The sequence below is a fragment of the Pomacea canaliculata genome, linkage group LG2, assembly GCF_003073045.1.
Source record: "Pomacea canaliculata isolate SZHN2017 linkage group LG2, ASM307304v1, whole genome shotgun sequence".
NCBI classification, from domain to species: domain Eukaryota; kingdom Metazoa; phylum Mollusca; class Gastropoda; order Architaenioglossa; family Ampullariidae; genus Pomacea; species Pomacea canaliculata.
In genome coordinates, this window is record NC_037591.1 from 16957106 (window position 1) to 16979461 (window position 22356).

A 22356-nucleotide genomic window follows, 5' to 3' on the forward strand; every position below is an offset into this window, starting at 1 on the left:
AGCCTAGTTAAGTGCATTGTGCAAAAAGAGAAAGAACTTTGTGGATAGACCATAACCTAGCACACAGACTCTTCGCTTCTACACTTTCATTTAACTTAGAAAATTTAGTCCTTCGCCATGGCACTTTCTCGCACATTTTCGGAGACTATTTTTTTAAATAAGTCAGAAGGTAGTCTGATATGACATATTTCTTCTATACAAAAAGGAAAAGTTCTTCCACTACATATTTCAAAAGAAAGACACGGTACCTGATTGCTGTATGACAGTTCTACACAGGTCTCCCCCTCATCAAATTAAGTGGAAAGCTTGTCTCAAAACAAGTCCTATTCTCATGTTGTTCATTTTATGAGACTGACAAAATAAAGGTTTCTGAAGTTATTAGACTGTTTTGCCGTTTGAAACCACGCCCAGTAAATATTCTATGCAAGGAAAAGATAGTTTTTCTAATTTTGTAATGTGCCTGTCAGTGACTGTCACACAAATGGCTTTTCGCTTCTCTGGACTATATTTTTTCTTCAAATTAATTGATATTCTCATTAAAGGAAAAGAACCAACTAAAAACACTTTTACATAACCGCCTCTTTAATGATGAGCTCACTGACATTTCCAAAGCTCACTTTCGTGTTTACAAATGGAACTTGATTGACTGTGATGTCTGCATTAAAAGATTAAAATCTGTGCCAAGATGTAACTGGGAGGAAGAAGATGCTGGAATGTTTTCGACAGTAACGATCTTTGAGATAATTGCAACCTACAAAGTAGGAGCGAGAGAATAACAAATTACTATACATTTCTCTAGGAAAAAAACATTTTCCAGCTGTTTAGTGTGAGCACATTTAAAAATAATATTTGTATACGCATTTTAAAAACCTTTTTATTACCTTTTTATTACAAATAATCATTAACTCATTTTAATAACAAACAATCTCCTTGTCTATATTTGTCTTGACATTAAGTAACTGCAAATAAATTAAGTGCATTTAAAAATATTTTAAGACGGAATCCTCAATTACAAATCACTGTAAAATCAGACATTTTTCTCTGGAGGTGATGGGGAAGGGAGATATTCCTGCTGTTTAGTGTGAGCATATTCGATATTACTTTTGGTAAATAGTGAAACCTTGTTTCAAAACTCTCTTTATTGGAAATAATCACAAACTCTCTTTAATGACAAAAATGTTATTGATGTCCATATTTGGGTTGAACTTGAGGACCGGCAAGTATATGAAGTTCGTTTAAAAACATTATAAGACAGGTTGCATGTCGAATGATACAGTGTGCTATGCTAATGCTGTCCTTTTTAAGAAAAAGCATTTTTCTGTATTGGGATTCTTTCTTCAGGTGTGCCCATGTCCGAAAAACAGTGAGAACTCTGTAACTGCTAGAAAATACAAAGATGTGTCCACGCCTTTACTCCTTGACATGCTAGGAATGACCACAATATCTCACACCGTCCATCCTGAACTTCTCAGTAGACAGGAAGGAGAGATCTTCATTTGCCAGCTTGTGGAAAGAAGTACTGATGAAATGTATCTGACAAAAAGGACGGACTGATAAAAACCGAATCAGTTGACTACTGGCTGCAGCATCACGCGTTCAAAAATATATCTTGTTTCTTGGTTTAAGATGCGTAATATACTAATCAGAAAGTAAATTCATTTGAATTGTAAGATAAATCCTCAAAACTAGTTTGGGGCTGTTGCTTTCCAGTCACATCGACGCTCATTCGTTTCTTATATCAATAGTTGGTGTGCTTGAACAGTGGCTGTGTGTTAGTAGTGATCCTCTCTTTGGTGTGATGTATAATGATATCCATTTAATTACTACCGTCGTTGTAAAACGCATTACTGATATCATTTAAATCGTCATTATCTTTATCTTACTGTAAAGAAACTTCTTTAAAGACAATTGTTCTTTGCCTACAGTGACAAAAAACGAGACAGAACTTACAAACCAATCAAGTTGTAGTGACAACGGTAATCAAAAAAATCAAATCCTAACAACATCAACAAAATGAACTCAATAATGACGGTGGGAATTGTCCATGACAGTGTTGACGATTTACCACTCTCAAGAGCTGCCAACATGGCTTGGGTGGTGATATCTCCATTGATTCTCTTGTTCGGTACATTCGGTAATGTGATGGCCATTGCAGTTCTCTCCCGACTGAGCAGAAAAGGAGGACAATCTACCGTCTACTTCTATCTCATTACCCTGGCAATAGCTGACATCGCGCTGTTGTACTCTGGTCTTCTTCGAAGGTGGGTAATAAACGAGTTTAGGTATGACATTCTCGCGACCAATGACTTCACGTGCAAGAGCTTCAAGTGGCTGATTTACACAAGTGGTGCTTTGTCTGCATGGCTGCTCGTGGCTGTTACTTTACAGAGAGCGGTGTCGGTTGTCTTTCCACATCGTGCAACTTCCCTTATAACACCTAAAAGATTGCTGACGGTTTTGGTCTCTCTCATATGCACGTTAATGGTCCTACATGGGCATTTCTTTTTTGGATGGGGAATACTGGTCAGAGGAGAATCGAATGGCACGGTGTTTAAGGAATGTTGGAAGCTTACACAAGACTACACCATTTTCATGGATCAAGTCTGGTCGTTTATTGACTTTCTGGTCTTTTCGTTGGTCCCCTTCATCATCTTGTTGGTGTCCAATATCGTCCTTCTTAGGACAGTAATGACGTCAGTGAGGGAACTCCGTCGCCGCCTTGAGTTGGGGGATACCCAGCAGATGACCTCCCGTAAGAAGGCGGCCTCGTCCATGACTACCACCCTGCTGGCCCTCTCTTTCACATTCTTAATACTGACCGGCCCCATCTGTGTCTACCTACTATTGAAACCCTACGTCTTTGACGACGTCGACAACAATCATGAAAAGGAGGCTGTTCGTCGCCTTCTGTACGCCATCATTAATTTAATGTGGTACTCTAACAGCGCCATTAATTTTTATTTATATTGTCTAAGTGGCAGCAAATTTAGAATGGAATTTAAGAAATTTTTCACTTGTAATAACTCTGGTGCTAACAGACGTAATGAGAGTATTTCTAATATATCTTCCTTTCCGGTTCAGGTTAGTAACTTCAACACTGAAACCAGGATCCAGAAAGTGTTGTAGTTCATTCCTTGAGGCAGAAGGCCTAAGGCAGCATGCTGGATTTTTGTTTAACTAATTTATTTAATATGCGATTATAGGCTCTATTCGTGAAAATCTATCACACTTCATTTTAAGCCAGAAATGGCTTTTACATAATAAATGAGTCAAATCAGAATCGCGAAGAACAATTTGAATAATTGCTCCCATATCGTTAGGATACCGGTGTTTGACTTACATTCTAATTAATTTTTATTTGTATTTTCTGAGTGGCAGCATAGTTAGGATGGATTTTCAGTAATTCCAGACTTGTAATAATTCTGGTGTATAAAACATTATAAGAGGTTTATGTTGGTTCAGTTTACTAATGTCAAGACTGAAAGCCTGTGCCTAACGTGTAGTTCTTATTCATTTGTTGTTCGATTGCAAGTGGCAGTTTCCTGTGTTTCGTCTTTGACCAGCGTTTATCTAACAAAATAAGATCCTGCCTGTTTCTTCTCTTGACAAACTATAACACTTCATTTGAAGCCAGAAGTACCAATGTTTCGCAACTTAAAAAATTATTTTACAGCATTACTTTGTCTGAAATCCGAATCACCTTATCAGCGATAGAGCACATAGTTCACACGAACAACAAAACAAATAAGCCGCGATATATGTTAATAAACTTTAAGAAATCCCTCCTAAGCATTGTGCAAGTATTCGTCAGAGCCACATTAAGTAAACCTTTAAAGAAAACTGCTTTACTAAAACTATTTTCTTATAACTGATCAGAGTTTGAAGACAGCACGCTCTCTATTACTATTTATTATTATTATTATTATTATTATTATTATTATTATTATTATTAAAGATCTACTGAAATTTGTGGTTACTTTGGCGGGCCGGATGAAAAGATTTTACCAGCCTAATGTTCACTGCCCCTGTATTGGATAAACACCAATAGTGAATAATTCATAACCGTCAAACTGTTCTTTATACAGCGATTTATTAATTTCTTTACAAACAAATAACACTTCACGGCGAATCCCCGCGACTGACCATAAGGCCAGTTGTGTTTAAATACCTGATATTAAACTACAATAAAAGACAACCATATGTGATATACTATTTTAAACTTTTGTTGAACATTTACGAGGTTTGACTTCTTGAAATAGCTTTTGGCATGCGCATCCTTTGCTGTCTGACCAGCCCCAAAAATGCACCTGGTCATCTCTTCAGTATAAGTCTGGCTCTATAACATATAACGATTATTTATTGTAATGTCGCTGATACCAAAGTACAGTGCTTTAATATTAACTGAGTTGTAGCTGCGGTGGTTATATTTTTAATGACTGACGTGTAATAGATGTTTTGTTTTCTGTTTATACATATGTTGATCTAAGAAAATACTTGTGACCTACAATATTTTCAATATTTAATTTTTACCGTTTTTTCTATAGGTAATATTAAAATTGAATAAACAAATATCTTCCAAAGAATTGTTTTGAAATTTTAATTGTTGAAAGTTTTTTGTTTTTGTTTTTGTTTTTCGCAGGTACATCTTCTAAAATGAAATTTACATTAAAATTTTTTAAAGGTATTTTACATAATACAAGCAGTATCGTAGTTTCCACTGTAGCCATGATGCTGAGTAGGCGAGAAAGTGAAAGTCGTTAACTGTCAACATGAAGTGTTCCTCTTCCTACCCCCAAAGCCGAGCATCTTTATAAGCCACTATTTCCAGCGGCTATGAAAGAGGAAAAATCGAGAACATCTGTTGCAAAGAGCATCTTGTAACCATTTCGAAAAATAAACTCGTGGTTAATTCCGTCCGCAAAGATGGCACTAAAGCATCTAGTTTGTACCATTTCTTATTTGTGTCTACACGGGGCTGTGCCTAGAACATCCACCAACGCACGTCTGTCACAACACTCGCTCTTTTCGAACAAACTCTGCTTTGAAAATACACATGTTGATCAAGAAAATGTCATAGATGATTCATGATGCTAAGGTGTTTTTCCCCGTGAGAAGGGAGAGAAGAGGAGGCAGGACAAGATTTTTATTACAACAAAGGGGCAGTAACCGCGGAGGCGTGTAGTGTATGTCTTTTCACAGTTCTCTCCCGTTGACTGCAGTTAATCTGGCATAAAAACGGTAGTAAGACATTGGCGATACTCCATCTTGGCCGGGTAATCTCTTAAGTAGGAAACCGCATATTTAACAGTTTACTTAATTTTCAGCATTCCTTGAAACCTACTATCTTATCAGTCCTACATCTTAATGGCGGAGAAGGCGTGACAGCTGGGCTTTATTTAACTCTGATAACAGATGACAAATCTTAATACAACAAACTCTCTCCATTTCCTTATCCACCACCCACTTACAACTGAATCTTTCAAATCTGCACTGGAAACGGGCCTCTTCTTTGAGCATTTATTCTAACAGTCCACACAATGCTAGTCATGTTCATCCCTCCCTCCTTTACCCCTTACTGCTACTTTCCTACTCGTGTGTCTGCAGAATCACGATATTCTCAGTTTCTGTTACTTTTTTGCTCTTTGCGTTATTTGTCTTCTATCTGTCGTGAGAACTGTTGTTTATTCTTCCGTCCGTTGTGTGCTGTCCAAGTTGTACATGTCTTATTCTTCTTTTAAGCGCTAAGAGCATGTTCCTTACCAGTGTGAATATGTGTTATATAAACCTTCATTTATTATTATATTATTAATACATGTGGGAACTCTGAAGTTGCTTGGCATTGAAAGGTCTTCGCTGCCGAGGAATTTTCTTTTATTTGTGCTGTACTGGTTTTCGAAATTAATTTTTTAGGATATAAAAGGCAAACATCAACATCCATATGGCAACCATTCACATCAATTTGTTGAAGCCAAGAAGCTAGCTAGCACGATATAGGTCTACCTACCTTTTGTTATTGCCTCGATGACGTAACACCATTTACATAATAAGTGCATACATGTCAAATAAAAGACTTTTGATATAAAGTTTGTTTTTATATATGCAAGATATATCTTAACTGACGAGTTATGTAAGAGCTGAAAAGAGTTTAATTACCATGGTTATTTGAACTTCTCTTTTACTTTGTCGCTTTGGTTGTGTGTGTGGGTGTGTGTGTGTTTGTGTAGAGACTTTCTACTGTAAGTAGCGGCTTACACAAGGTCTCAACACTTAACGCTCAGGGAAACGTTAACAACCAGTGGTGTCACAAAACTTTTGATTTGAGATAAATGTAGTGTATGGTGTGTCAAATAGTCAAGTCGATATGCGGGATCCTCTTTTAAAATATAACTACAATGACTGTCACTCACCACGCAGCTAACATAAAGAATTCTGTCTTTAGCCAAACACATTTCCTGAGTCTATTTAAGTAAGTCGGACCGTAGCCTGAAAGACATATTTCTTTGAAAGGAAAAGAAAATGTTCTTTAACTAAAACTACAACTTCGAAAGAAAGGCACGGTACCTGATTGCTGTTTGACAGTTCTACACAGTTCTCCCACTCATCTTAGTAAGTGGAAAGCTTGTCTCGAAACAAGTCCTATTCTTATGTTGTTCATTTTATGAGACTGACAAAATAAATGTTTCCTAAGTCATTAGACTGTTTGCCGTTTGTAAACCACGCCCAGTAAATTTTCTATGCAAGGAACAGATTTTTTTTTCTTATTTTGTAATGTGCCTGTCAGTGAGTGTCACACAAATGGCTTTTCGATGGTGTGTACTATCTTTTTTCCTTCTAATTAATTATATTCTCACTTTAAGGAAAAAAAACCAAAACAAAACAAAAACAAAACACAAAACAAAACAAAACAAAACAAAAACAAAACAACAAAAAAAAAAAACAACAACGCTTACATAGCGGCCTCTTTAATGATGAGCCCACTGACATTTCCAATGCTCACTTTCGTGTTTACAAATGGAACTTGACTGGCTCGTGTGCTGTTTGCATAAAAAGATTAAAATCTGCTCTAAGATGTAACTGGGGAGGAGCAAGATGCTGGAATACGTTCGACATTAACGATCTTAGTTGAGATAATTGCAGCCTACAAAGGAGGGGAGAGTGACTAAACTAATTGCTGTACATTTCTCAGGGAAAAAACATTTTCCAGCTGTTTAGTGTGAGCACATTTTAAAAAATTTGCATACGCTGAACACACGTTAAAAACATTTTATGACAAATAATCATAAACTTTTTTTAATAACAAAAAATCTTGATGTTGTCTATATTTGTCTTGCCAATGAGTACCTGCAAATAAATTAAGTACATTTTAAAAGATTTCAAGACGGAATCCTCCATGGTAAATCACTGTAAAAACAGACATTTTTCTCGGGAGGTGGGGGGGAGATATTCCTGCTATTTAGTGTGAGCACATTCGATATTACTTTTTTCACATATAAAACCTTGTTTCAAAACCTTATTGATTGTAAATAAATAATAAACTGTCTTTTCATGACAAAAATGTTATTGATGTCCTTGAGGACCTGCAAGTATATTAAGCTCGTTCAAAAACATTATAAGACAGGTTGTATGTCGAATGATACAGTGTGCTCTGCTAATGTTGTCTTTTTTAAGAAATAGCATTTTTCTGTATTATGGTTGAAGGTGTACCCATGTCCAAAAGACAGTAAAACTCTGTAACTGCTGGAGAAGGAAGAGATCTGTCCACGTCTTTACTGACTTGTAGTGATGACCACAACCTCCCACAGCGTCGATGATGAACTTCTCACTGTTTCCATCAACACGAAAGCCACTCAAGATAACTACGGCCGCTTACACATCTAAAACTAAAACTAAAGTCTAATTTCAGCAGACAGTGAGAGAGTGTTCATGTGGTTTCCAGCTTGTGGAGAGAAGCATTTTAAAATATCAAAGACAGTGTTTGGGATATTAATCATCAGATAAGAATAATTCGCCTCTCGTCATGGAAGTTTTAGAAAGTCTTTTACTAGAAGTAAGGATTTTTTTTTTTTTGCGCTGTATTTTCGATTTTTCCTGTAACACAATATGCATTGTGTTTACTAACAGGGCAGGTTTTAAGCATTTTTTTTTAGCTAATGTAAATACTAACTCTTTTTAGTCCATCCTGGTATTCCGTGTCGTCATCATTTTTATCTGTTCACGTATTTTCTTGTTATTGGTTGTGCTGTCGAAGACCCCGTGGTGGGAAAAGGGGTCCAGACTACACAGGTTCAAAAATATATCGTTACTTGGTTTAAGAGCTATTGTTCTTAATCTTATGGTTCAATTAATTTGCATTGAAAGATAAATACTCAAAACTATTTTGGGGCAACTGCTTTCCAGTGAGTTCCATCACATCGACGGTCATTTATTTCTTATATCAATGTTTGGTGTGCTTGAACAGTCCATGTGTCTTAGTAGTGACCGTCTTTTTGGTGTGTTGTATAATGATATCCATTTGATTACTACCATCATTTAAATGGTCATTATCTGCATCTTCCTGTATAGAAACTTCTTTAAACACAAATTTATTGTTCTTCGCTTAGACAAAAGTCGGGGAAACTTCTAAAGACAACATGCAAGAAGAGAACCTACGAAGTGTTGACCATCCTAAAACCTACCCGTGAACCCAAGAAAGAAACAATTAGTCATATCTTCGTGACGAAAACGAGACAGAACTTACAAAGCCAATCATGTTGTGGTGAAACATAATAATCAAATCATAACAACATCAACAAAATGAACTCAACAATCTCGGTAACAATTGTACATATCAGTGTTGACGATTTACCACTCTCAAGAGCAGCCAACATGGCTTGGGTGGTGATATCTCCGATAATTCTCCTGTTCGGTACATTCGGTAATGTGATGGCCATTGTAGTTCTCTCCCGACTGAGCAGAAGAGGAGGACAATCTACTGTCTACTTCTATCTCATTACCCTGGCAATAGCTGACATCGCGCTGTTGTACTCTGGCCTTCTTCGAAGGTGGGTAATAAATCAGTTTAAGTATGACATCCTTGCGACCAATGACTTCACGTGCAAGAGCTTCAAGTGGCTGATTTACACGAGTGGTGCTTTGTCTGCCTGGCTGCTCGTGGCTGTTACGTTACAGAGAGCGGTGTCGGTTGTCTTTCCACATCGTGTAAGCTCCCTTATAACTCCCAGAAGGATGCTGACCGTTTTGATCTGTCTGACATGCACGTTAATCACCCTAAATGGACATTTTTTGTTTGGATGGGGAATACTGGTCGGAGGGCAACCGAATGGCACGGTGCTGAAGGAATGTTGGAAGCTTACACAAGACTACACCATTTTCATGGATCAGATCTGGTCGTTTGTTGACTTTCTGGTCTTTTCGTTGGTCCCCTTCATCATCTTGTTGGTGTCCAATATCGTCCTTCTTAGGACAGTAATGACGTCAGTGAGGGAACTCCGTCGCCGCCTTGATTTGGGGGATACCCAGCAGATGACTTCCCGTAAAAAGGCGGCCTCGTCCATGACTACCACCCTGCTGGCCCTCTCTTTCACATTCTTAATACTGACCGGCCCCATCTGTGTCTACCTACTATTGACACCCTACGTCTTTGACGACATTGACAAAAATTATGAAAAGGAGGCTGTTCGTCGCCTTCTGTACGCCATCATTAATTTAATGTGGTACTCTAACAGCGCCATCAATTTTTATTTGTATTGTCTGAGTGGAAGCAAATTCAGGATGGAATTTAAGAAATTTCTTTCTTGTCATAACTCTGGTGTAAACAGACGTAATGAGGGCATTTCCAACATATCTTCTTTTTCGGTTCAGGTTACTAATTCCAACACTGAAACCAGGATCCAGAAAGTGCTGTAGTTCATTCCTATTGGCATAACGCATAAGTCAGCATGCTGGCTTTTGTTTAGTTTTTGGACAGCATTTATTTAACAAACTAATTTATTTAAGAAGTGTATCGGCTCTGTTTGTGAAAATCTATAAAACCTTATTTGAAGCCAGAGAGGCAATGTTCTGGATTTTTAACTGCTTTTTCATCATGAATGGGTCTAAAATCAGAATCGCGAACATTAATTTAAATAATTGCGCAAATATCGTTAGGATACTGGTGTTTGACTTACCTTTCAAATAATTCTTATTTGCATTTTTTGAGTGGCAGCATATTTAGGATCGAGTTTCAGTAATTCCAGACTTGTAATAATTCTGGTGTATAAAACATTATAAGAGGTTTATGTCTTTTTTGCCGGTTCAGTTTACTAATGTCAAGACTGAAAGCATGTGCGTAAAGTGTAGTTCTTATTCATTCACACTGTCGATTGCAAGTGGCAGTTACGTGTTATTCGTTTTTGACCATCGTTTAATTAACAAAATAAGATCCTGACTGTTTCTTCTCTTGGCAAACAATAACACTTCAACTGAAGCCAACAGTGGCAATGTTTTGTGGCTTTTAAAAAAGTTATTTTACAACATTATCTTGTCTGAAATCAGACTCATTCTTTCAGCGTTGAAGCACGTAGGTCACACAAACAAAACAAATAAGCCGCGATATATGTTGATAAATTTTAAGAAATCCCTCCTAAGCATTGTGCAAGTATTCGTCAGAGCCACATAAGTAAACCTTTAAAGAAAGCTACTTTTCTAAAACTATTTTACGAAATTTTCTTAATACTGATCAGAGCTTGAAGACAGCACGCTCTCTATTACTATAGACTTCATACTTCACTAACAATGAAGTACTTTACAACCAAAATATTATGACAATTATCTAACAGTAGCAGAGATAGAACGCATCGTGAATGATTGTGTGTATTTAATCATGTGCTAGTTTCTTGCTAACAATTTTATGTTTGTGGTTTTCAGTGAAAGTACATTAAAAATAGTAAAGATTCTTTGCTACACACATACCTCCTCCTATTGGAATAGTTCATGGCACTTACAAAGTGTCTACACCCATACTACACACACGGACATGCACATGCACAAATATTCTAAGCCCAAAAAGAATTTTTACCAGCCGAATCTTTTTTATTTGATTATTTTTTGGGGAAATACATGAAAGGATAATTTTGGACACTTGTAGGTGAACTGTACATTACAAACCAAGGTGGACTATCATTTCTTTTATTGTATGGGCCGATGTGGTCGAGGAATGCGACAAGAATCAACAGCCGATGTCATGTGCTCAGGTGTCCCCCTGCCTCAGAAACCCGCCTCATAGTTCAATATATTTCAGTAGGTCGGGTCATTTGGAAGTCTGCCTTGAATATACTAACATCACGATTATTTGCATCTATACTGACTTCTCTCAAGACACTGCATTCGAAAACCCTGAATATTGCACATGTGAACGATTTGAATTATAAGCAGAATATCAAACTCGATATTGTGGTTTTAATATGTGCAAGGTAGATTTTCAGGCATGAGCATCATAAAAGTGGATTTCTGAGACAAGGGAGATTCCTGAGCACATGACACATATATATATATGCATTTAATATATGCAAGGTATACATCAAACCGAAAGTATTCTACCCTTAGTTTGACGCGAATGTCACATTTATGTATAATTCTCCAAAATCGTCCACACATGCCACGGGTAGCCGACTAGAAGCAGACCTGTCTGTCTCTTCATGTGTGTCCCGTCTATCACGTGATAGACGTCCCTTGCTTGGCTTTCAAAATTTATTATTATTATTAGTAGTAGTAGTGGCTAATCGCGTTTATGTTAGTATGAACAAGTTTAAAGATCTACTGAAATATGCGGTTACTTGGGCAGATAGGATGAAAAGATTTTACCAGCCGGACGTTCACAGCCCCTGTATTAGTTAAATACCAAAAGACAATAACTGATAACCCGCAAACTGTTTTTTATACAGCGATTTATCGATTTCACTATAATCAAATAACATTTCGATGCAAATGCCCGCGACTGACCATTAGGACAGTTGTGTTTAAATACCTGATATTAACTTACAATAAAAGACAACTCTATGTGATATACTATTTTAAACTTTTGTTTAACATTTACGAGGTTTGACTTCTGGAAATAGCTTTTGGCATGCGCATCCTTTACTGTCTGACCTGGTCATCTCTTCAGTTGAAGTCTCGCTCTATATTGCTAAGCGTCCCCGATAGCATTATCATCATTATTATTGACGCCGTCATAATGTACTCAGAACTGCAGATATGATTACAACAGCAGTGCAGTGTCATTAAAGGCAATATTTAACGATTATTTATTGTAATGTCGCTGATACCAATACAGTGGTGTAATATTAACTGAGTAGTAGCTGCGGTGTTTATATATTTATGACTGAGGGGTAACAGATGGTTTGTTTTCTGTTTATACATATACGGATCTAAGAAAATACTTGTGACGTCCAATATTTTCAACATTTAATTTTTACCGCATTGTCTATGGGTAATATTAAAACTGAATAAACGAATAACTTCCCAAGAATTGTTTTAAAATTATAACTGTTGGAAGTTTTTTGTTGTTGTTGTTTTGGTATTGGTCTAGCTTTTTGCTGATACACCTTCTAAAATAAAATTGAACTTTAAAATTATTTTCTTTATTTATTTTTAGGACACATGCTTGAAACGTGCATGGTGGCGAAATGGTATATTTACAATACGTGTAGACCGTACACTTCTACCAAAGGTGTAGATTGTAAGCTTCTAAAGCAAACATGGAGGCAAGCTTTCACAATCATATCGCACCACTACAAACATAAATATTTTATTTGATGCCGACACCAACTGAGTAGTTTCCACAAGTACTTGAACATGTCGAATTAAGTGCATATATCCGTGTGTACATCCACAGCTTGTTGACTATTCTCAATGAGCTTCAGAGCTTGTGCCGACTGTCACACGCTACTGATCACCATGAACATCAATGCACCGTGGCAGGTTGAACAGACCCTGGTGGTGAGAGCACAAAGACCTGCGACATCAGGCTCTGACGAGAGAAACACTTGTGGAGAGGTGGGTACCTGCTATGGAGATGGGGGTTGCTGACACAGATTCTCGGTTAGGTTTCCAGCCACCCATTCTAACTACCTAACCATCTAGATCAGGGGTGGGAACATATACGCCTGCTAAGGCAACCAAAGATTACAGTAAAAAACTACTTAGTTTTTTTAAAATTAATTTTCGTTGTTGTTGGTGCTGTTGGTTTGCTTTTTGGTTGTCTTAAACCAACAAGTGAATAATAGATACCTTATTAAAAAGATATGAATATGTGTGAACATGTATGGATACATTTTTAATATCTCAATACCCATTAGAGGGTGAGAGAATAAAAAATCGTGAAAATTTTTTGAACATTGATAATTTTGTATGTTAAGGCCGCCCGCAAAGAAGGCGCCAAAGCATCTAGTTTGTACCATTTCTTACTTGTGTCTGCACGGGCTGTGCTCAAAACATCCTCCAACGCACGTGTCTGTCACAACACTCGCTCTTTTCGAACAAACTCTACTTTGAAAATACATTTGATCAAGAAAATGCCTTACATGATTCATGATGTTAAGGTGTTTTTCCCCTTGAGGAACGAGAGAGGGGGAAGCAGGACAAGATTTTCATGACAACAAAGGGGCAGTAACCGCGGAGTCGTGTAGTGTGTGTGTTTTTACAGTTTTCTCCCTTTGACTGCAGATTAGCTGGTACATAAAAAAAAAAAACGGTGCTTAGATATTGGCGATACTCCATCTCGGCCGACTATTTACTAAAGTAGGAAACCGCATATTTAACAGTTTACATCATTTTCACCATTACTTGAAACCTTAAGTCTTTTCAGGAATGGTGGAAAGGGCACGATAGTTGGGCTTTATTTAACATATGACAAATATTAATACAACAAACTCTCTCCATTTCCATATCCACCACACATCTACAACTGAATCTTTCAAATCTGCACTGGAAACGCTCCTGTTCCTTGAGCATTTCTCATAACACAGTCCACAGAGTACTAGTCATGTTCACCCCATTAATTACCATGGTTATTTGAACTTCTCTTTTACTTTGTCGCTTAGGTTGTGTGTGCGTGTGTGTGTGTGTCTATGTGAAGAGACTTTCTACCGTAAGTCGCGGCTTACACAAGGTCTCAACCCTCCGGGAAGCGTTAACAACCAATGATGTCACAAAACTTTTAAGTTGAGATAAATGTAGTGTATGGTGTGTCAAATAGTCAAGTCGATATGCGGGATCCTCTTCTAAAATAAAACTACAATGACTGTCACTCACCACGCAGCTAGCATAAAGAATTCAGTCTTTAGCCGAACACATTTCCTGAGACTATTTATTTTAAGTAAGTCTGGCCGGACCCTGATAGGACATATTTCTTTGAAAGGAAAAGAAAATGTTCTTAAACTAAAACTACAACTTCGAAAGAAAGACACGATACCTGATTGCTGTTTGACAGTTTTACATAGGTCTGCCAAGCATCAAATTAAGTGGAAAGCTTCAGTCTCAAAACAAATCCTATTATTCCAAGAGACTGACGAAACAAGTGTTTTCTAAGTCATTACATTTTTTCCGTTTTGAAACCACACCCAGTAAATGCTGTATGCAAGTAAATGATTTTGTAATTGTGTCTGTTACACCAGTAGCTTAGTACAGCTCTCAATTTTTGTTTCAAATTAATCAATCACGATTTGTATTCCCGTTTAAGAGAAACAAAAGAAAAAAGTCTTTAAGTAAAGGTCTCTTTTGTTATGAGCTCACCAACATTCCCGAAGCTCAGTTTCCTGTTTACAAAAGGAGTTTGATTGTCTCTAGTGATGTTTGTTCAAAATATTAAAATCTTCGCTAAGGCGTAACTGGGGATGAACAAGATGCTGGAATCGTTCGACATTAACGATCTTTGAAGCAATTAAAGAAGCTACGAGGAAATAATAACAAATTTCTGGACATTTTTCTAGGAGAAAAATATATTCCAGCTACTTAGCGTGCACATACTTAACACTTATTTTTGAATAAACTAAACCTTGTTTTAAAACCTTATTTATTGAAAATAATCATATTTTTTCGTGACAAAAAATGTTATTGCTCTTTATATTTGTCTTGACATTTAAAACATCCAAATAAATAACATGTTTTTAGAAACATTAGAATTCTGAATGGTAGATCAAACAGTAAAATCAGAGAGCTCTGTTTTTGTTGTCCATTAAATAGTATTTATGCACTAGGTATTTTTCCACATGTGTCCGTGTCCGAAAGTAAGAACTGTGCAACTACTTGAAAGCCCAGAGATCCGTGCTCGCCTTCACACCCTGACATGCTAGTAAACACCACAACATCACACACCGACGATGCTGGACATCTCACTTGGTCTCCATCTGCATGAAAGCTACTGACGATAACAACTGCCATCTGCTCAGCTGCTACCAAAGTATAATTTCAGCAGACGGGAAGAGATCATGTTATTTTCAAACTTGTGGAAAGAAGAACTTTAAAATATCAAAGACATTGCTCCTCGTCATCGTTTAAATCGCCGTTATCTTCATCGCCATGTGTAGGAACTTCTTTGGAACAAATTGTTTTCCTCTGACAGCAAATCGTGGAAACTCTTACAGACATCAAGCGAGGAATGTTCAGTGAGGACATGAAAAGTGGTGGTATATAAAGTATCACAAAACCTAAGCGTGAACTCAAAATACAGACATTTAGTAATGTCCTCGTGATGCAGAACTTGATAGAGCTTCAAAGCCATCAAGTTGTCGGAGAAAAAGATAATTAAAAAATCTAATCCTAACAACATCAACAAAATGAACTCAACAATGTCGGTGGCAATTGTACATATCAGTGTTGACGATTTACCACTCTCAAGAGCAGGCAACATGGCTTGGGTGGTGATATCTCCGTTGATTCTCTTGTTCGGTACATTCGGTAATGTGATGGCCATTGCAGTTCTCTCCCGACTGATCAGAAAAGGAGGACAATCTACTGTCTACTTCTATCTCATTACCCTTGCAATAGCTGACATCGCGCTGTTGTACTCTGGCCTTCTTCGACGATGGTTAGTAAATCAGTTCGACTACGACATCCTTGTGACCAATGACTTTATGTGCAAGAGCCTTAAGTGGCTGACTAACACGAGTGGTGCTTTGTCTGCCTGGCTGCTCGTGGCTGTTACTTTACAGAGAACGGTATCGGTTGTCTTTCCACATCGTGTAAGCTCCCTTATAACACCCAGAAGGATGCTGACCGTTTTGATCTGTCTCACATGCATGTTAATGATCCTAAATGGACATTTTTTGTTTGGATGGGGAATACTGGTCGGAGGAGAACAGAATGGCACGGTGTTTAAGGAATGTTGGAGGCTTACAGAAGACTACAACAACTTCATGGATCGAAATTGGTCGTTTATTGACTTTCTGGTCTTTTCACTGGCCCCCTTCACCATCTTGTTGGTGTCCAATATCGTCCTTCTTAGGACGGTAATGACGTCAGTGAGGGAACTCCGTCGCCGCCTTGAGTTGGGGGATACCCAGCAGATGACTTCCCGTAAAAAGGCGGCCTCGTCCATGACTACCACCCTACTCGCCCTCTCTTTTACATTTTTAATACTTACCGGCCCCATCTGTGCCTACCTGCTAATGAAGCCCTATGTCTTTGACGATGTCAGCAACAATTATGAAAAGGAGGCTGTTCGTCGTCTTCTGTACGCCATCATTAGTTTAATGTGGTACTCTAACAGCGCCATCAATTTTTATTTGTATTGTCTAAGTGGCAGCAAATTTAGTATGGAATTTAAGAAATTTCTCACTTGTAATAACTCTGGTGTTAACAGACGTAATGAGGGCATTTCCAAGATATCTTCTTTTCCGGTTCAGGTTACTAATTCCAACACTGAAACCAATCCAGAAAGTGTTGTAGTTCATTCCTAATTTCATAAGGCATAAGTCAGCATGCTGGTTTTTGTTTCGTTTTTGGCCAGCAATTGCTTAACAAACGAACTTATTTAAGAGGTTTATCGGCTCTATTCGTGACACTCTATAACACTTCATTGAAAACCAAAGGTGGCAATGTTCTGGATTTTTAAGTGCTTTTGTATCATAAATGAGTCAAAATCGGAATCGCGAACGAGATAATTTAAATAATTGCTCCCTTATCGTCATAATACCGGTGTTTGATTTACATTTAAAGTATTTAAAAATCACTTATAAAAATAGAAACTGTATTTCGCTGTTCACTTTCTCTTTCCTGTCGATTTTGCTGTACTCAGTAAATAAATTATATCTTAATCATAACAGTACGTACTTCAGACGATAAAAATAAGTGAGCGGCAACATATGTTAATAAACTGTAAGAAATACTTATTAAATGTTGCTTACAAAATGTTCATTGTAGGCACATAAAGTAAACCATAAAAGAGAACTACTTTGCTTTAAGATACTGTTTAACATGTCATAACTTTGTTTAAAGAGAGCAGTTCACAAACCTGTAGACTGTTCACTTAATTGAAACTGAATGACCTGACAAGAAACAGAAACAAGTGTATAACTGAGATTATCGTGTCATACATACTTATGTGTAATTGTTCTTGTTTCGTTTTGTTGAGGACTGGACCATTCAGGAAAGCAGCACAGGAAACACACCAACAAATACAGCGAGTATATGAATTAAACAAAGTGTATCACTTTCCGGTCATTACTTTCCAATCCAAACAGTCATTATTCATAGACGACATAGCCGGAAAAAATATTTTCAAAGACAGAAAATAGCAAAATCTGAACAGTGGAGGAAGCTTCCCCAAGACCTACATCCAAGCAAAAACTGTTTGTCGCGAAAATGTCAGTGCAAGGAAACGCATAACTTTTAACTAAAAAATGTATTTTCTGGCCAAAGATGATGAGTTTATTTTTAACAACAAAATCTCCCACATGTTGATCCCAATCAGTTTTAAAAAGAATTTTTTCCTTAAGTGAAAGATTTGTTAATGTCGGCTCTTTTTGTATGTGTCACTGCCGTGATTGAGCATGTTGACTGGTAATGTTTAAATATTTATACATATTAGCTTACAATAAAGACAGCCATCGGTGAATCAACTTTTTAAAGAGCTTTTATTTTTAAAAAATTTATGTGGTGGGACTTACAGAAATATAGTTTTTTTTTTCTTGTACGGAATTCAAGTGAAAGATGGTAACTGTTAGGAACGGAAAGCTCATGTTTAGGAAGTAGGTTACGAAGTAGAAATTAACAAAAAAAAATTATCTACACAATATGTATAAACATAAAGTTCCAAACAAACATATATTATATTAGAATATACTTATACTTTTATCATCATCATCATCATCATCATCATCATCATCATCATCATCATCATCATCATCATCATCATCATCGTCGTCGTCGTCGTCGTCGTCGTCTACTACTACATAAAGTACTCAGAAGGTCACTTTTGATTTCGAATAACAGTGCACTGTCATCTAGGGTAACTTTTTATCCCGAGTATTTACTGTGATTTAAAAATATGTGTCAGTAAAGATCGGACAAAATTTATGCAACTGATTGAAATATGACAATGGTGCAATATTAACTGGGTATCTCACAATACTGTTTCGTGGTGGTTATATTTTTTGGCTTTTTACACACACACTTCTGTTTCTTTATGGGTATGGTGATGTAAAAAAAAAAAAAAAAATACCATGTGACCTGCAATTTCTTAGTGCACTGTCTTGAGATATTTTCAAAACCAAATTATTCAATATCGTCTCAAAAAGAGTTTTTAATTTTAACTGTTGGATTTATTTTTGAAAATACTCTTCCATCATTACAGATGAACTTTGAAATTTTTTTTATGAGGATTTACGGTTTTCCAAATTTGAAAAGTTTGCAATCATATGGTTTGACTACATAAATAATTATTTTATTGAATGCCGACACCGACTATAGAGTTTCCACGATTACTCAAATACGTAGAATGCAAATGTATACATACATGTGTACATACCGTACAGTGGTGATAGCAGGTCGGGTGTAGTCAGGTTGGCATGCGTGGCTCCCTGTACCCGTGTGTATTTTGTGGAGCGACGAGGACCTGCTCTGGAAATGGGGATTATGCATGCAGATCTTGGATTAGGTTCTGGGCCACCCGTTAGGATTAACAATCTAGATGGTGCTGAACTATAAATACTTTCTACCTCAACGAAAAGCAGGAGATATCATCTGCTCGTCTCCTCATTCTCATACCCGCTGTCTTCATCACAGAGCTGTTGAAGTAAATGACAGAGGACTTCACGACTGTCCTCTGTTGGATATATGAAAATAAGTTAACAATTAAAGGAAGAATATTAGATTACGATTTGATGTATATTGTGTGTGTGTGTGTGGTGTGTGTATGTATATGTGTGTTGCCAATTCACACTAAAACATGTGTGTCTAGTGAGAGAGACAGACGTCGTCGTGTTTCGTTAGCTTTTCACAAAGTGATATTGTTTTTGTCTGGTTTGCAAGTTTAGTTTGCAACTAATTCGTCCCTGACTCTCTCTCGCGTGCAGGAGGCCAGTGTGTGTAGACTAGAGTGTAATTGAAGGCAGGTAATGTTCTAGAAAGTAGACTTCACGGTAACAACCTGGTGCTGGATGTTTTACGATGAAGATAGATAAAATCTTTAAAACATCCGAATAATTGACGATTGTTGCACGTATCATCTATAACTGAGTTTCTTATCATTGAAAAATAAAAAAAATCAGCAAGTGCACATCCGAACACAGACCAAGTCAGGGGAATTAATAACTTTGTTGCTCGTGATGTACAGTAACTAGAGTTGTCGTTCGTGACCCAAGTTGAAGCTTAGGTTCTCTCTGGTCCTACGAAATGTACTGAGTGAAAGCTTTCGGACTGCGTTCGACTCTTGTCTGAATCACCATGCACTATGTTTATAGGTGTGTGTGTGACTGTCCTACGATATGTGGTATTATACTGTCCCAAATGTTGTTTTTAACCGAAAATAATATGAATAAAATTTATGTAGTTTGGCAAAGTTTTTATGTAACCATCTTGAACAATTAATCATACGGTAATCTTAATCTTTTGTTATTTTCTGTTGCACTGCAAAGCCTTTTAATGTGTAGCTCTCAAAATTATTTAAGATACTTCCAGAAATATTATAGACGGACGTTTACAGAAATAAGATGAAAATACCCTCAGGAAAACGATGAAGTGTTAGCTAATCATAATTATGGAAGGTAACCATTAATGAGCAAAGCTCAATGTCATACCGTACATCTTGCAGAGGGTAATTGTACGAGCTCTTGCAGTGTCTGATAGAGGGAATAGCTCTTCATCGACCTTTCTGAAAATAAATCATTAGTTACAAAGAATTTCCCACGATTGAAATGGATTACGCAAACATCAATAAAATTATTTTTTAAGATTGTTCTTCTGGATGACACTTTAACTGATTACCTCACTCTTTCTTTTACTCTTTCTTTCTTTCTTTCTTTCTTTCTTTCTTTCTTTCGAAACCGCTCTCTTTTTCTTCTCTCTGGGAGAAAGTACTATATATATATATATGGCAGTAGACATGTCAAAATTTTTGCGACCGATGGTGTCTTAACTTTATTGGATAACAAATTTATAGCATGAAATTTGAGGATTTGAGTGCGGACACATATTTGTTAAATTATCTAAATCCACTCGTGTGGTTTTGTGGTTTTCCCTAAAACAGATCTTATCTAGCCGCTGTTAATGTTTTCAGGTGGAGTGAACTTTTTTAGATGCTGATAAACGAACAGACCATTTCTGTGCGACTAGTCAGTGCCTCCAGCTTCTCAAAATGTTTGGTTGCTATGATCGGAGTGACTGGCTCTTGCTGAGAGACATAGTCTTGATGCTCAATGGGTGAAGATGGTTCTTGTTTTCCAGTCCAGTGCGATTTTTCTCTGCAGTACACTAAACATAAACTGACTGCTTGACTGCTCACTCACTTCACGTGACTCAAGCTCCAGCGCATCACTTTTTGTTTGAGCATGCGCATTGACTGGCCTGCTGAACATCGGTGCACTTCCTATCAGTGTTGTTTTGTAAACTGGCAGACTGACAAACACAGACAACATCTCCTATCAATAACCTGCGTACTTTAATGCATTTCTAATCATAAATTTTATGACACCCTACACTGAGCAGGATGACAGACTTGACTGTATGTCTAGATGTTCTCGCCTGGGTGACTCATGTCTCGAGCAATAGCATCCCGACCCTTTAGGACCTGGCGATGGAACCTGCGGCCCTTCTGATCACAAGTTTTCAAATTAGGTTTAAGCTTCATTAAAAGTTATGTTTTTGTGAGAGATAGGATAAATCATTGAAAGGTATGTTAAATAACTGCAAGGATATGATACATGATTGCAAGACGTGATAAATAATCCCATTCTCCTCTTTCCTACTATCTGCTCGCTTTTTTTCTTTAATTTGAGAAGGGGAAGGAAGAAGACATAATATCTCTGGATTTCTAAAGTATCAGCGAGACCTCTAAACATTACAAAACAAAAAATCCGGTTGGGCAGGTTCCAAACCGAAGCCACCACGAAGGAAATACACGACCGATGATGTTTTGTTTGATGCTTGAATATTACATGAACTGAGGTTGAAGATCAGCAGGAGAAAAATGATTATCACACGGTGCTTCACGTGATACCAAAATAACAGATACCATAACTAGTTTTGGGGACTTATCTCCACAATTGTCCGTGGTGGTTGCAGGCCAGTAAATCACATAAATCTGTAGGTTTGGCCACCAGGACGACATCTCGCATATTTCAACAGACTGCAATTCTAGCAGAGTAAACAAAGGGAAAGTGTTCGGTTGGAAAAAATATTCCATTTCCTCCGTTATTTATTGGCAAATCGCAATATTTGCTACTGCAAAAGCTATAAATGTGCGTCTATGCGTTTGCGTGTGTGTATGCGTTCTTTTGTAGATTTCTATGTGTGGGAGAGATGGATAAAGGGAGAGGCCAAGCGCAATGGTGTACAGAAGAATGGAAGAGGGACAAAGGCTTAATATAGGTCAAATAAATTACTAAGGTTGATTCTAGAACACGGATGGATAAAAGGAAAGAGAATAATTGAAAATAGACGGGTTTTTTCTATTCTGCTTATTTTAAATGAAGAAAACTAAAATAGTTTTCAAGCATCGTAATTCAGTCAAACAGATTTTATTCGTCTTTCTTGAAAAAGATGGGCAATTAATTCCAAAGTAATTTTGCATTTAATTCGAATCACGCACACGCTTTGTTCAATCAACACTCCTTCCACTTGCTTTTTATTCTGAACGTGCTTGCCCCGCTGACCTCGATGATG